Here is a 17,692-nt window from a genome sequence, read left to right as displayed (position 1 = left end):
TGTGGAGAGGGTATCCGCATGCGCAGTAAGGGTGGTCACGCCGCACACCACCACCACCGGACAGATACTGCCGTTTACTGCCGGCTGCCGGGAGATACGCCGGACAACGGACGCGTGACAAGGTTAGACTAAGAGGAGCTACGCCCCTAAAAGAATGACCGTCAGATGTGAAATTAGAGACAGATTGAGGGCTGTCACCATGTGTTCCGGCATATAGAGAAGTTTTCATCGAGCTCGAAATGTTCTGCTTACAACTGAAACTTCATCCCAGAGTACCTCAACGCACAATGTACCTAACAACGTCCGGACGCCACCACGCCAGATAACAGCTGGAACATCTATGCGGCCGCAGCAGCATTCGTTGCGGAAGGCGCGCTTTCTGTCTATGGCAAGATGGCGGCGCGCGGCTTCAGCTGAGTGGCGCCTCCTCGACTCCAGTAAATTTTATTTCAACCTCCTTGGCATATACAGTAAAGCCCCAACCGCATGCACGCGATTTTCGAGCGACGGCGACGAGCGACAGCGACAAACGGGCTCCGTCGCGATGTCGCGTCGCGACGGGAGCACCCACATGTTCGCGACAAAGTGTCATGGTTGCTAGATTTAAAACTATTGTGTGCACGCAGGTAAATTGCAAAAAAGAATTACAGAGTAGATGAATGGCAGCATGTCAAATTTATTATTGACTTGTGTGAGATAAGGAAGTCACAGCAGCATTACGGGATTTTCTTTTTTTGCAATGTTTTGTTTAACTGCGACAGTAGTATCTGCTGTAACCTCGAGTGGGCCACCCTATCTATCTACTACGCATCCACGACGTCTACGACGCTACGACGCACTTTAAACTGACATTGCAGCAAGCTACCATCATTGCAGCAAGCTTCCACCGAAACATCAAAACGAGCCGTCGATCAAAATTAACGACAAAATACGGCCGCTGCCTCGCTCTCCACGTGAGATGGGGTTGCAAAGAAGGTAGGCTATAACTTGCATTCATTGAAGTACGCGCCGATTGGAAGCATCAAGAGCAAATTGCAACCGAAGCGAGGATCGGTGATGCTGCCATGTTGCCGGAAATCGTCACGCTCACTTCCGGGCGACAAGCGATTTTTTCTAGTTTTCCAGAAAGCTGCGACGCGACAAGCGACGGCGATGGATGGCCCTCCGCGACAGCAAATCATGTCGCTCGTCGCATTCGCTCGTCGCTGTCGCCCGAAAATCGCGTGCATGCGGTTGGGGCTTAACTCTAGGGATTGCTAGAGTGCCTCGATGTCCTCCTCGCCCACCGCTCTGTAGGAAGTGGAGACAACCGCGTCGTCTGCTACGGCGTCCGCCATTTTCACGCCGGCTCCGATCTAGGGGCGCATTGACGGCGCGCGTGTGAGCTGTTTGCAGTCTGTACGGAGGCTTTGCGCAGACTATAATACTCCGGAAATGCATTAATGTGTTATCATGGTTGATTAAATCTTATTTTAGATGTGAAGTATCTTATGGCGGAGTTCAATCCGGGGGTGGTGGTGGTGTGCGGCGTGACCACCCCTACTGCGCATGCGCATACCCTCTCCCCTTCCCCCTCTCCACTTCCCCTCTCCCCTCCCCCTCTCCGCTCTTCCTCTGAAACGCTGGCTAGACATGCCGAAATTCTCTCCTGCGCAACGCCGCGATGAGCACCAGCGCATGCGCGTCCCCTCCCCCTCTCTCTCCTCTCCTACGCTGCCCCCTCTCACACGCCTGCCGACTGCGTTCCCCGCTCGCCCTGTGAGAATTAATGGCCAGGCTAGAGGGAAGACAAGAGGCGCGTAGCGTTCTTCTTGGCGTTCCACGACGCGAGGTCGGTAACATGCCCAAAGAACGCCAACGGAACGCGATCGTGCAAGTGCTCCGGCTTCGCATCGCCTCATGGTCCCCTTTAGCGGGAAATGGTGTAATTTTTTGATAGTTTACTGTCGAACAGCACTATGAAATTCGCCGCTTCATGCGATGATATGCTGCTGCCTGAAACCACCTTTAAACGCCCAGTGACCGCTTGTTGGCGTGATAGTTTATTTACTTTAAAACGAAAACGGCGTCGTTTGACACCGGCTGATCTTGCTCTGCGGGTGTAAAATAACGCGTTGCTTAGGCTTTAGTGTAGAGCAATGGATAATTGAGGTTCGAATCACCATATTACTTGGCATTTCCGCTCTTCAGGAAGATTTGCTCGCCGAAGCTGTGCTGGTTCAAAACAGTCATTATGCAGCAATGATGATAAAGTTACTTGAGGAAATGTCTACAGTAAAGGTAACCAATTGATAAATGACCAATGAATACGTGATTGCTGTCAGTATTTCGATCCAATTGCACATCTTTGTTATCTGTTATCATATAATTGTCACACGTATTTGGCAGAACTCCCGAGGCAAAAGATAACAAGCTAGCAAAATGACACATTAATAAATTTCAACACGTAAAATAGTCATATCCCTCTCCGGTTCTACTTGACAAGCGAAGAAAAAAATACTAAATATACATCACAAAGAGAAACGAAAATGTCTCAGTTGTGCCTAATACAACGGACAGTAAGCTTATGGGCCTGTAATTTTTCAGGTCCTTGACGTCCCCTTTCTTATGGATCAAGATGATGTTGGCATTCTTCCAAGATTCTGGTATCCTCCCCGTCGAGAGGCACTTCGTATACAGGGTGGCCAGTTTCTCTAACATAATCTCTCCACCGTCTTTCAACAGGTCTGATGTTACCTGATCCTCACCAGCTGCTTTGCCTCTTTGCATTCCCTTTAGGGCTTTCTTCACTTCTCCTGTCAATACTGGTGGGATGTCAGATTCCTCTGCGCTATTAATCCTTCTTACGTTATCATCCTGAATGCTTCGACCGCTGTACAGATCTCTGTAGAACTCTTCCGCTACCTCAACTATTCTATCCATATTGTTTGTGACCCTGCCTTCCTTGTCCCTTAATGCATACATCTGATTTTTGCCTATGCACAGTTTTGTCTTCGTAGCTTTGAGGCTTCTTCCGTTCTTTAGAGCATGCTCAATTCTCTCCATATTATATTTTCTTATGTCGGCTACTTTACGCCTATTGATTAACTTCGAAAGCTCCGCCAGCTCTATTTTGTCTGTTGCATTTGAGGCTTTCATAGCTTGACGTTTCTTAATGAGGTTTTTCGTCTCTTGGGATAGCTTACCAGTGTCCTGTCTAACGACTGTACCCCCGACTTCCACTGCAAACTCCTTGATGATACTAGTCAGATTATCATTTATTGCGTCAACGCTAAGGTCGGTTTCCTCGGTTAAAGCCGCGTACCTATTCTGAAGTGAAACTCTGAATTCCTGAACTTTCCCTCTCAGAGCTAGTTCATTAATCGGCTTCTTGCGTGTCAGTTTCTGCCGTTCCTTCCTCACGTCAAGTTGAATTCTAGATCTTACCATTCTATGGTCACTGCATCGGATCTTGTTAACTACTTCCACATCCTGTACAATGCCCGGGTGACCGCACATTATGAAGTCTATTTCATTTTTAGTTTCGCCATTAGGACTCCTCCACGTCCACTTACGAGTAGCCCGTTTTCTGTAGAAGGTATTCAAGATGAGTAAATTATTGCGTTCCGCAAACTCTACTAGTAACTCCCCTCTGGCGTTTCTACAGCCGATGCCATATTCCCCAACTGCATGATCTCCAGCCTGCTTCTTGCCTACCTTTGCATTAAAGTCGCCCATCAGTAGAGTATACTGTGTCTTTACCTTACTCATTGCTGATTCTACGTCTTCGTAGAAGCGTTCAACCATTTGATCATCATGGCTGGATGTAGGCGCGTAGGCCTGTACCACCTTCATCTTGTACCTCTTATTAAACCTAATTACGATACATATCACCCTCTCATTAATGCTATAGTATTCCTCTATCATCATCATCATCATCTTTATGAATAAGGAACCCCACTCCTAGTTCTCTTCTGTCAGCTAAGCCACGATAGCATAGGACGTGTCCGTTCTTCAGCACTGTATAAGCCTCATGTGGCCTCCTAACCTCTCTGAGCCCTATTACATCCCATTTAACTCCCTCTAATTCCTCGAATAGTACAGCTAGACTCGCCTCACTAGATAAAGTTCTAACGTTATACGTAGCCAAATTCAGATTCCAATGGCGGCCTGTTCGTACCCAGAGATTCTTAGCACCCTCTGCTGCGTCGCAGGTCTGACCGCCGCCTTGGTCAGTTGCTTCACAGCCGCTGGGGACTGAGGGCCGAGGGTTAATTGGTGTATTCATGTGGGAGGTAGTGGCCAAGTACTACACCAGGGTGGCCAATCCTGCTCTGGTGAGGGAGTGCATTGCTGGCTGTGGTCGCCAGTGGGGCTGCACCCCAGGCCTTTTTACACAATTCCATCATCACGCCGATTTTTTTTTCTTTTTTTTTAATCCGGTTGGGAATTGTCCGGCACCGGGATTCGAACCACGGACCTCTTGCATGCGAAGCTGATGCTCTACCACTACGCCATCGCTGCATCCTGAATAAGGATGGGTTGGGGCTCATTCGGCAAGCATTATCAAATCATGAATGGTAATCTACCACTATCCCTGAAGAGGAAGGTATATAACAGCTGCATCTTACCGGTACTTACCTACGGAGCAGAAACCTGGAGACTTACAAAGAGGGTTCAACTTAAATTGAGGACGACGCAGCGAGCGATGGAAAGGAAAATGATAGGTGTAACCTTAAGAGACAGGAAGAGAGCAGAGTGGGTCAGGGAACAAACGGGCGTAAAGGACATCATAGTTGAAATCAAGAAGAAGAAATGGATATGGGCCGGGCACGTAGCACGTCGGCAGGATAACCGGTGGTCATTAAGGGTAACTGACTGGATTCCAAGAGATGGCAAACGCGCGAGGGGGAGACAGAAAATTAGGTGGGTAGATGAGATTAAGAAGTTTGCAGGTGTAACGTGGCAGCAGAAAGCACAGGATCGGGTTGATTGGCGGAACATGGGAGAGGCCTTTGCCCTGCAGTGGGCGTAGACAGGCTGATGATGATGTGCCTAATACACCAACACACGATTTCAATGTTCACTGCAGGCTCACTCCTGCTCATGTCTTGCTTGCATGCCTATTAGCTTCCTTCGCCGCGACTTGACGCAGGTGCGCGCGCGCAGCCTCAGCCTGGCGGAGTCTGAAATTAGCAGCTTTTCCACAGCTTTTTCGTGTCGACAGCATCCTGCCAACTTCGGCCGCGGTATGCAGCCACAACCTTCAGGGGTGATTTCATCGAAAATACGCTCTCGGTCCAACCGGTAACATATTAATATAACTAGAGAAGACAACGCGCAGCATGCCATCCCAGCCTCTTGGCGTACGAAAAGAAACAACTTCAGTAGTCTTCCACGTCACGTGCAACTTTGCGTGCGCTGAGTACGAATTAGGATTCCAAACTCTACTTCTAAAACTGGTACAGACACGCGCAGCACTTTACAATGTGATTTGTTTTCTGAATGCTTTACACTCACAGCTAAGAGTTAGCGTAACTTGTAAATTACTTCGTACGCTGTCTCTCATCAAGAAACATCCTCCCGAACGCGATGTATAAGGGAAGATCTTTCAGTCACCACCCTCGTGCTACAAAAATATTGCAGAATAAACAAATATTTTGATGGAATTGCGTAATATACTCACAATTCACAGGGACGAGGTGTTTATAGGATGCCAATTGTCGCGCTTGATCTTAGCCACCGAGACACTTCTCCTCTTTGGGTGCCCCTGAAAGTTGAACAGTCACCAACCATTGCTCGAGTGGTTTGAGCACAGTGGCACACAGCCAGTGACGTAGGCAGAAATGTTTTTTTTTTTTTTTGGGGGGGGGGGGGCACCTTTTTGATCCGATATTGGGTCTGTGCAGATAAGTGGGGTTGTTTCATATTGTGTTCTGTATCCCATGGGAAAAAATTCTTGGGGGGGGGGGGGGGGCACGAGCCCGGTGTGCCCCCCCCCCCCCCCTCTGGCTACGCCACTGCACAAAGGAGCCAGGCATTTCGCGTGAAAGCGCTCAATTAACGCGGTAGTTAAACCCGCATCAAATTCCTGCCGACTACCGCCACGCTGTAGCCGCGTCTCGACAACGCTCGGCGTGAAAATGGCGGACAGCACTACGAAAACTGGTTTTGGCGACAGGAGCTCAGTCAAAGGATGTCTCCACTCTCTACGGAGGGGCGGGCGAGGAGGGCATCGAGGCACTCTAGGGATCGCTCTTCCCCGGGAATCCGGCACTAATCAGTGGCGGACGACATTCTCTGTGCGGGTTGGAGAGACGTCGCTTCTCGCCTGGACGCTTTTTTTTGTGTGCACACACGTGGTAATGCAGAAGCGTCGAGACACATGGCGCTATGCCGCGCAACTGTTGCGTGTCGCTGTGTAATGCGAATGCAAGAAAGGGCCCTTTAATCCGATACCACGAGTTCCCGTGCGACGCAGAGCGCCTTAAAACATGGCTAAAAAACATTTCTCGCCAGGGATCAAAAGCCTTTGGGAGCCAAGTGACAGGTCTTTGGTGTGTTCAATATGTATACACTTCACAGAAGACGACTATAAGAAGTCAACGAAGCTGAAGATATTGCTTCCAACAGCTGTTCCTACTGTCTTCCCGAACTACCCAGAGTATATGCGAAAAGAAAATTAACAAACACCGGGGCGGAAACGACGTCGAAGCACGTGTGGCCGTGTTTTTGATGCAGTGGAAGGAGCAACGGCTGACCGTGAGGAATTGGAGCATACAAGTGAACTAGACATGTGCGCCGGACCCAAAATCACCGGCGGCGGCGCGTGAACGGCGCGGGGTTCATCGGACCGGCGGCGGCGCGGCGCGGTGGGGGGAGAGGGGGGAGAGGGCTAAGCAGTGAATGCGATAAGTACACGCCGTAATGTTACATGAACGAGGGCTAGCAGCTTACTCTTTTTGCTCTGAGGCAAAAACCAGTCAAAAAGACGCCGGACAAGGGGAAGACCAATTGACCGAGACTTCGACTACAAAACGCTGGTGTATGGCAATACGGCCGCTCCCGGGAGAAAAGCGGTTTTCGGTCAGTTTGTCGTATCAGTGGTCCCAGCGCGAAGCAGTGAGATCACAGCGCTCACAGCACTCACAGCGCGTAGAAGGTACTCGAGCGGTTCGCTGGGGGATGTCTGTCGAAATAGCGCGCGTGCCAGCGCTCTCGACCGCGCCCTTACAGTCAGAGTTCACAGTTGCTTCTCGAGTTATGCAGTCCCTCTCCCCAGACATCCCTTCCTACTCCTTCGCCCAGACAATGACGGGCGGGGCGTTTCCTTCTGCTTGAGGAGCAATCGACGGCACGCCTCGCACGCGGGTTGATGTTATTACGTGTGACGGAGATGGCCAGCTTGTTTCATATCTGCTTTAGCCATGTTCCTTGCCAACGTTCACGAGCTTCTACTCACGGGTAGAACATACAATGCGCGGAGCGATGTTATCGTTTTAGAGTTTATACGGAACATGACGGCGACGGTGAAAACCTGTCCTGAGTGTCCATACAATTTCTAACGCAATGACAAATATACAAAAAACTGTCGAAGTGGGCTCGCCTTTTTCCTGGAAAGTTGCATCGTCTCTGCTGTAAAGAGTGCGTCCGTAGGAAGAATCATATAATACGGCGCCTTTTCTATTGGTTTCGTTCTCGCCTTCAATGCCCTTCTTACAGGGGACATCTCCTCACCACTTATTTCTTCATAAAGCATGCGTAAAATGTCAACACGAAGCGTTGAACCTATCATGATTTCGCGCTTATCGGCTGGAGCCTGTTAGCTCTGCATGCGCGGTCACAAACGCACAAAATGGAGCGAAATCAGTTAATCGCGCACGATAGTCGTGCGAAAGAAGCAAGAGCGGGTGGGCGGCTGCGTAGCAGAGCAGTATGGGAGACAATTCACAACTGTTATTTCTCGTATATGGACCAGTCGAGAGTACGTACCGTGATGATGTCACGTGAATCACTGTTCTGGCATCAAGAAGTGCACCAAAAGTCAAGAAACGCCAAGAGAGAATAACGCGCTCGTTGTTTTTGTTTTTTGTTCTATTTTCAGAGGCTGTCAAGGGCCCTTTATAAAAACAGGGCGTGCAAACACGGACACAGGAGAGTAGTCAAGACACCAGAAACGCCGTTAACAACTGAAAAATCACACAGCGGCGAAATAGAAGGTAGACACAAATATTTATCTGCGCATTCCCACGTAAGAGGCCATACCTGTCAATCAAGTGCGAGTAGTGGTCTACGTGAGAGATAGCTGTTCACTCTCTCGACTTTTCCCTTGTGTCCGTGTTTCCACGTCATGTCTGCTTAACATGAATACCTACTAACTAGCTTATATTCTAAGTTTGCCATTCTCTTTACTTCTGTATTTATTTATCGATTTACTCGAGTAAGAATGAAAGGAAAAAGTGTACTAACGCACCGAGATATATATATTATTTATCTATTTCATTTATTTATGCACCGTGTACTATGTCCAAGACTCCAAGAATATGCTATCCAGCGAGTTGAGTAGTCGCCCTTTAAGGCTGGAGGACGCGCCAGCGTTAAGGTCAGGCAATACTCGTCATATATGTCTGGAGAAGAAAAAGCTACTACAACTTCTGGGGAGCTATTCGCGATGCGTTCATCCAAAGGAGATGTCCACAGTCCATTTCGGCAGAGCGAATTTAGTGAGCCGTGATGTCACCTCGCTCTTGACCACGTCGCCGCACCGAACCCGCCAGCACATTCCTAGCGTAAGAAGAGAGTGGACGAAATGCACAGAAACAGGAACTTTTAAAGTCTGAATTTGCATATGAATGTGTCCCAGATGTTTGAGAACGATGCAGGGAATGCGTACCGACCTTACAGCTGCGTTAGACGAGCGGCCGCATTAAACCTAAATCTATGGCTAACACAATCAAATGACATCTGCACCGAAAATTGGATCTCTGAGGGCTGCGTTCGTTGCATTTAGGCGCTTTCCGTCCCTATCATTTGTGTCGAGAGTGTTTGAAAGCTTAGTGATGTGATGATGGCGCTGCAGAACAAGAACCGGAAACAGGGGGCGCTTCTCGCCGAGCTCCCGCTATTCAGCTGCCGCTGAAATGGATAGTTCATTACATGGACACATCGAGAAGAGCTCCTCCGGCGAAGTGCTGTGTTTTATTTCTAGATTCCCCATTCGAATTAAAAGAAAAGACTAACGGCGGCGCGCCGCAATTATTGCGCGGCGGCGGCGGCGGCGTGATCTCTCTTGGGACTTCGGCGGCGGCGCGGCGCGGCGGCGCACACCTCTAAAGTGAACTTGCCTCATTTTCTTCTGAGAGCGATGAGCGACAAGAACTCGTTATCGAGGCGACAGCAGAAATGCATCCCGAAAATGTTTTGCTGGTCGACAAAGCATGTGAAACAACGCTGAACATTGTGAACGTGTTGAATGATGCGGAAATGACAGAACACCGGCTCAAAATGAAACTTAAACGTCAACAAGACGCGCTTTAGAAACTGCAGGATGTGCATAATGAGGCAGCAACTTCAAGATTACGATGAGAGTAAAGAAATCCAGGACTTTGTGGAGTTGCTCAAATCAGCCGACGAAGGGGACAAACAAGCTTTATTCATCATCAACCAAGTCTGCAATTTCGGCAGCAAGAACCCTGAATATGACGAAATATTATTACGCGAGTGTGTGCTTTGGAAGGCATGTTCAAGTGAAGACTACGAGCACGTGATGATGAGAAACCTTTTCAAATTGCCATGCCGGGTCACACAGCAAAACTATGTTGGTCAATCAACAGGTGAAATCAACGAGTGAAATCTACGGGTGAAATCAACCAAAAAATATTTATCCAACATTACGCAAGCATTCATAAGATTTTTAATTTTACGAATTTTCCTTTCCACAGCAAATAAGCCCACTCAATCAAGGCGGCCGCTCGATAAATAACTCGCACGTTCTTTCAACGGTGGTCGTATGGCCCTATAGATGAGTTCGCTTGTAAATGTACGTCATTGGGCCTCATGTAAGCCCATTAGTGGCACTGCAGGCAGCGGTGACATTTGCACCACTCTCGCGACTATAAAATCTAAACGCGAAGCGCTGCGCGAGGCATGCGGACACAGCCAAAAGAACGTTCTCATCTGCGTGGGCTTTTCCCGCAGCAGCAGCGCCGCTGCGGCGGCACGGAGAACGAGGCTCCTCACGCCAGTTTCGGGCGACGTAGCAGGGGAGCGAATAAAAAGCCACCAAAAGGGAGACGTTGTTTTCACAACTCGCCCGTGTAGGGCGGGGCTTCTGCTCCGCGACGTCATGCGTCACGTGCAAGGCAGTTTCTTTTTCTCTCTATCTTTTTTTTTGTTTTTTTGTAGGGAGGGGGGGGGGGAGGCGCGCGCACTCGCCGCCCTCTCCCTGTCTACCGTACCGACCAAGTTTGACTGGTTGGGTGCGAGTGATTCCGAAACCACTCATCCGGCTGCGTGAGTCCTGTTAGCTTTTCAGCGTGGTCCGATCGAATCTACGTGTCGACGATGAGCAGTACTGTTGATGTTCAGGAGCCTATTCTCAGAAGGCACTTGCAGGACTTAAAGCATGAAGATGGCATTTGGTCTGGATACCTAAAATCGGAAGAAGAGCTGAAACAACTGGAACGATCGAATCAAAACGGCAAGTTGGGCGAGTTGGTAGTTGACCATCGTTTGCTGAGGGCAGCGCGACCCGGACTGAGGACTGAGAGACACGTACACAAACAAGCGCTGCTTCAGTTGCTTCAGCGCTTGTTTGTGTACGTGTCTCTCAGTCGTCAGTCCGGGTCGCGCTGCCCTCAGCAAACGATGGAACGATCGCTGGCTGCTGCCAACCTGAAATTTGCTGTTCGTTCATCACGCAGAAAGGCGGGTGAGTTATCTGACTTGTGACGGCGATTCCCACCGCTGTCGCATTAGGTACAGGTACGTGAACACTGGCGGAAAGCATGCCTTGGCGGCGTCCCGCCCGTCGGCGCCTCCGCGCGGCAAGCAGCAACACGCTGTCCACATTGCCGACGCGAGAATCACGAGACAAGAACGGACATGTCGAGGAGCGCGCACCCGCCGGCTTGCTGCCGGCTCGCGATTTCTCCCAGAAAGACGGAGAGGAGATGCGCGGGTGAGGAGAACAATGTCTGGTTGCTATGATGACAGCCCGCGTGAGAAGGAAGATGAGGTAAAAGCAGGCGCTGATTGGTGGTTTGCTTGCGCGGCAGCCGGCGGTAGCGGCGAAAATAGGTCCCCGAGCGATCGAGTCGGCGGGAGAAAGATTTTGACGCTCCGCGGGAGAAGGAGAGAAAAGTGGCATCGAGCGAGCGGTGAGCGGCGGGCGGTAAAGCCCCTTGATCTAGGAAAGTAACGACACTCTCCTCCGCGCGCGAGTTTCCTCCTCGATTCTTCTCGCAAGCCGCCGGCGCGCGCTGCGCGCGGCACCATTTTTCGCCGGCGCTCCCGCGGGCGCGCCGTAGAAATCAACGGAGGCGCGTGATGTCGGGCCACTTTCGCGCCCCGGTGCTGTAGAAAACTTTGAAAAATGGTGATAACAAGATCGAGAACACTGAAATGAACGTTCAATAAAATATTAGTTTCTTTCGAAAGCCGTGTAAATGGGGCATGCTAATTTAAAAAGAGCTTTATCCAGCGTTTCATCATGCAGACGTTTTTTTACTGCCACATGATAACATGCTTTACACTTACATCTGAAATAATTTAGCTTGCGTCATGTCCGCCTGTGTCTGGATATTTTGTCTCTTTCCTGGGCGCGCATGTGCAACTCAGGTACTTACAGCGTCGCATCTTGAAATGACATCGTGGATAATACATTGTCCATCCATGTGTTATCTGACGTGAAAGTAGACTTGCGCGGTGGTCTCCAAACTGAACAAGACGCTTGCGCAGTGTCAGTACGATCAAGCGGCGCCAACAGCAACTCATCTACCGCAATAACAGAAGCACCGGAGTAATATTTTTCAGAATAGTATTTTGGCGTTCGTGTCAAAGAAACTAGCACTCGGTTTACCTGTGAGCGGAGACATTCCGCACAAATGTCAAAACACATCGATGCGATGATTTCAGCTCGTGTTACATGAACAGAAACAAGCTCTCCGAAAAACAGCAGAAGGGTGGTTTTAAAGCATTTGCTATCAGAGCGAGAATTTTCGGCCTCTGCCTCGAAGCCGATATCGACAGAAGCGAGCGCGATCAGTAGAACACCCCCTGCACGTCGTCTCCGCGAGGAAACCAAATTATGATCGTCTCCCAGTTATGCGTGCGTGGCATCCAAATTCAAAAGCAGACTGACGAACTGAAAAAAAAAGCAATGTTAGCTAGCTGGTGCTGATCATGTACACCGTGGGCCTACATTCTCTCATTTTATTCTTTCAGGGCCTGCATTCGTTGCATTTGTGTGGCTGAAGCGCATATCAAAGTAAGCTGGAAGGATAACGCCTTTACAAGCCGCTGTTACAATTTTCAGTAAAACAGACAACGCATCTTGCAAGAACGTAAGAGAGGAGAAAGAGGGGGAAGCGTGAGAGAGGAGAGGGCGATACATATCACGTACTGTCGCAGCGCATTGTCTTTAGGGAGCCTTCATGTGTGCACGCCCCCTCCGTTTTTAAGACTGGTTACACACTACTACGACGGGGACGAACGGGTGCCGCTATAAGGAGCTTCGCCCCTAAAAAAGACGTTGATGAGCAGGCCGGAACGATATTTAAAATGTAGCATTCGGCGATGCTTTGATACGAGCAATAGGACAGGCGCCTTACCTCGCAAAGAACGCTGTTTTGTCGGAACAAATTTCTTTGGCCGATGTTTTGCAGCCACTGCTTCTTGCGCCAGCCATCACGCTTACCATGGGAAATCGTAAAAAGTGCATAATCGTTTGCACTCTCATTGTGGCAGTTATAGGCGCAACAGCACAGGCATAGCGCCCACACAAAGCACAGAAAACAAAGCGCGCGCAACGTTTGCTACGCGGAGCCCCGGCGTAAAATGGCGCGAGCGAAAAAGAAAAATACCAGCAAAACGCAAGATCCACGCGTCTCCATGGGCAACGGCGAAGGAGACCAATCGTCGGCGCGGAAAAGCGGCGGAGAACGGGAGGACGCGAAAGGGGCGAGGAGGGAGAGAGGAGGACGCGGCGCGCGGCGGCCGCGAGTACACTGAATGGCGGTACTTTCCCAAGATCAAGGGGCTTTAGCGGGCGGGAGAGTGCCGCGCCGCCAGTGTGTTCGTACCCTAACTCTGGCTGAGCGCGGCTGCACGATTATTTAATTTTGATCTCAATTCACTTTCTTTTTGACCTGAATTTGCCTGATACGATTTATTGAAATATTTGGGAGGGTTGGACGCGGCTCTCCCGTATTGCTGGGGAAACTCCCGACTTCTTGCCAGTCATCCCGATCGCGCGGACACGGCCGTAAATAAATCTACTGATAGATTTAACAACCCCAAGTCCACCGCAAAACAGAAATAATGGAGGACAGCGCGGTAATAAAAGTTTTCTGACTTTAATTTAGGAGCAATGTCGCCGCTGAACCCTCCCCACTATCCTCTGATAGGAGGAGAGGCCGCCGAGTTTGTGTGTGGGCTTTGGTATTAACGGTTCGGCATATCTTCGTCTATCGATGTATGTACTCGATATATTGTCACTCTGCAGCATACGCAAAGTTAGCTTCGCCGCCTTACAACGATGCGTGCGGTGAAGCGTGTTGAGGGAAACGCACTCGCTTTCGCGGATCATATCATAGTTATTGAGTACAGGTACGCGCTGTACTTAGGATTACTGGTGTGGTCACCTACGTCTAAAAAATTTACTGGCAAGCATAAGCATGCGCAAAGTTCTCTATTAGGGGAAGCGAAGTTTTACCGGGGAGCGACTAAAAAAGCCACCAAAATATGCCCGCGTTGCCAGACCACTTTTTGGTGCTGCCCCTAGGAAATTCCAAGCGAAATGTACCTAGCCTAGTCCCGCGGCTGTGTGTGTGAGACGTTGATCATGCGATTTAACCATGGAAATGCAGGTGGCTTGATTTAATGGACGCACGAATAAGGTGCATACTTGCTGCTTTCTTTGAGAAGGGCCACTTTTTGACTAAGGGGCATGCAGTTCGCAAGGCGGGGGAATCAGTTTTGTTTCAGCTCAATGAGATCACTGCGCAGGCATAGCCGCACAGTGCATTAGGTTTCATTTTTGTGTTAACCTTGCTAGCGTATCAAGCGCATTAGTTTACGAAGCTGGTCCTTTTTGGACGACGAAGTTTGAGACATGATCGGAACTTGTCTCGTGGTTCCAGAAAAGCCAGCTTTTCCCAAAAGGTGCCTTAGAAAAACGTTTAGCTCCAATATTCCGCGATATAGTCACCGAATAATCAATATTATTGCTTGTTTTAAACAAATGCTTGTGGCGATCGAGCCACCACGCGAACGAGCGTCATGCCTAAGCCGGCCTCCCTACTTAGGGCACAGTATGTGTGTACTAGGCGCAGCGATGCAGATTGCTTATTTTCTCGTCAGATCAGTCTAACAACCTGGCGATACTCTTTCCGGCAACTAATTGCAGCCACAGGTAGCAAGCTTCACAGCGTGGCATTTAGTTTTCGTCGCATTACACCCCTGTGTAGCGGTAAAACTTACAAAGCAATTCATTGTGGAGCGCAAAGAAATCTGTGCTGCGCACGCCGCCCATATTTTGACTCGTACCCTGGTTGTTTACGCCATGCTTGCACTGCCCTTTGGATTCAATGCACTATATATTTACATTATATATACGTGCTACAAGATGACAGATTCACTATAGTCAGCTTTATGGCACTGCAGCTGTGTTATGCCACAAAGCATGTACTGTGCATCGGTGATTCGTTGTGCAGCGAAGCCCACCAGCAGGGAAATCGTAACTGCCACATACGTTACCTGATGCTTTGTCTTCTTTAATTACAAAAAAAGGCGCCCACGCAGTCTCCAGTCACCGTACGAGCACCCAAACGTCTAATAAATGCGCCAGTGCGTAGCAAAGGTTTCTTCAATTCTTCTACCTGCCAGGCAAACGAATTAGCAGCAACCCTCTACATTAGAGAACAGACCAAGCCACTTCTTGGAATAGCTTGGAATAGTGTCAAGGAGAAACTTAATTATGCCAACAGAAATTATTACAAGATACCAATGAATCACGTGTCCTGAATTCAGCGTGGTCGCATAGCGTCAACTTGCTGCAAAATTGCGACGAGGCGCCGCTACGGATGTCTACTTCAAACGCCAGCTGCTACATTTCAGGTCAAATAATAAATGCGCAGATGATGGATTTATTAGCGCTGCTGATAGTCTTAAGAATCTGTATAAATTCAAGCGAACACACGCAAGGTAACATAAAGCAGGGCATACACAGACATTTTAACACAACGCACATTCTCGAGTGCCTCAAGTTTCACCTCACTTGACGACCGTCGGACCCATCGGATTCGAAGGGGATCGCGAAATAATTCGATATATCCACTATTACAAATGGAAAATACGCCTGTAAGCTTTCATGTTAACACGTCTCGGACAGTCTCATGAGATGACTGATTCCTTTAAGTTGCTTCGAAGCCGTAAATGTTTTATCAACCACTTTGCGGCAGCGAACCCTTCTCGGCCACGAAGGGCTAGAGCTTCACAGCGCGACGTTTAGTTTTCTTCGCATAACGCCACTGTGCAGCGGTGAAGCTTAACAAGGCAAATCCCTCATTCTGGAGCGCACTGAATTATACCAGGCGCTTACATCGGAACACCACTGATACTTTGAAGAGTGAACTTGTTGGCTAGTTAGTTCAACATAACTTAAGGGAGCAGCGCGAAAGACAGGGACAGAAAAGGCACACACACACCCACACGTAGCGCAGTATGTGTGGTTGTATGTGTGCCTTTTCTGTCCCTGTCTTTCGCGCTTCATCCAAACTGACAGCAGAGTCGATGTCTTAGCAATCTCAGTCACTTCTAAGCGAACACTCGCGAGGTAACACAACAAAGCATGACACAGATACACACAATCTTAAAGAAGACACGCCATCAAGTGCCTCTAACTTCAAGTTTCAACTCGGCCTCTCGTTGCTCTCGTCTGCTCTCGCCAACTTGACTAGGGAATTTCTGGGTACACCACGGCGCTAGTTTTGCTCGGCGGCACAAGGTAGCCAACATGAAACATGCTTACACCGCTAACATTGGGCGATGTTTAGGTGGCTTTTTAGTCTCGTGCGTTTTACCGTGCATATTCTTTTTTGTTGGTGATTTCATATAATTAAAAAGACGTTTTTGAAACTATGAATTGTAAAATATTGGAACGGTAAAGAGCAACAGCACGACGACGATTGGAGAGAGGATACACAGGGCGCTCTCTTTGAGTACTCTCTTCAACGTTGTTGTACGTGCGTCACTTTGCCATTTCGCTTGCAGCCAGACACTATAGTTGTAAAGTACACTTGTAGGAACCTTCCGAGAAATGAGAAATCAGTCGAAGTTATTTTTTTACCTGCATCAAGAGTGTGTCATAACAGCCATGTCATGATGTCTTAACTTGGTCGCATGACTCAGTATTCATATTCACGATTGACCTCTAAGCCAATTAAGCAATGCTGTTGCATTATTAAAAGCGTGAAGCGAACATTCATTAAGTTACGCATTATGAGCTAGGTGTAGTGAAGTGCCATGTGGAGTTTCATAAAAAGAGAAAGCTAATGCACTTATATGCTTTTCTTCGCAGGTAAAGTTGTGTTCAGCACAGTAAACGGCGGTGTTCCAATTCATTTGGACCTTGTGCCCTTCCGAGTGCTTGGGGATGCAACAAAACAGTGCATCTTCGGAGAAGAGTACTACAAAAAGTCTGATGCACAGCACAAAGTACGTATCTTGAAACAGAAAAAAAGAAAACAAAGAAAAAACACTGCAAATATGATATTATGGCTTGGTTTTTTCAGGCATTCATTGGCTATATTACCAATAATAAAATATCATATTGTGAAATGTAGAGTGAAAGCTGAAGGCATGTTATTGAAAAGACCATAATCAATATACAGACCCTGGATTTGCATCATATTATGGCTTCATTTGACCCAGTTTCTATTGCTCGGTGTAAATAGGTGATTAAGAAATATATTGTAAGCATAAGCCCTTGGACCTCCACTACGAATCCTTCCTTTATTTACTTTGTACAGAAAGACACAACTGCAGACTGGCAAGCCATCAAAAAGAAAAGGCTGCAGCTGCAGGGAACTAAAAAGAAAGGATGTCGAGCCGTAATGAACTTCAAGTACATTGAACTGTATCCCAAAAGCAAGGTAGGTTATAAATGTGCTGACTTTTTAAAGTGTAAGCATGTATTTCCCCGCCCATGAGCTGGCATGATATGTCCTCATGATGTCTAGCTGAGGCAAATATATATTTCAAACTAAGGACTTTTTTCCTAGGTTGAGCAGCCCCAGCCATGTGGACGGATAAAAAAGAATAAAATGAAGGCCGACACAGCGAGGGAGTTGGAAGAAGATCTCTGATGTGGGGAAAGTATTGATACTGAGAAAAGAATATATATAACAATTTCGGACTTTTGTGTGCATACCAACCATGGTTTTGGTGAAATTGAAGCATTCAGCCAAACTGTTGACAAAGATGTAGTACTGCG

The 17,692-nt window shown here is 48.4% G+C and overlaps 1 long non-coding RNA gene across 1 annotated transcript; it reads left to right on the top strand.

The window, feature by feature from the left end:
• Positions 1-10,846: 10,846 nt before the first annotated feature.
• On the top strand, positions 10,847-17,377 carry LOC119381502 (uncharacterized). The gene is made up of 3 exons (XR_005181485.2): positions 10,847-10,909; positions 16,778-16,914; positions 17,229-17,377. It is a non-coding gene; the product is annotated as an uncharacterized LOC119381502 (long non-coding RNA).
• Positions 17,378-17,692: the final 315 nt, after the last annotated feature.

This window comes from Rhipicephalus sanguineus, chromosome 2, assembly GCF_013339695.2.
Source record: "Rhipicephalus sanguineus isolate Rsan-2018 chromosome 2, BIME_Rsan_1.4, whole genome shotgun sequence".
NCBI lineage: Eukaryota > Metazoa > Arthropoda > Arachnida > Ixodida > Ixodidae > Rhipicephalus > Rhipicephalus sanguineus.
This window is presented reverse-complemented; position numbering and strand designations above follow the sequence as displayed.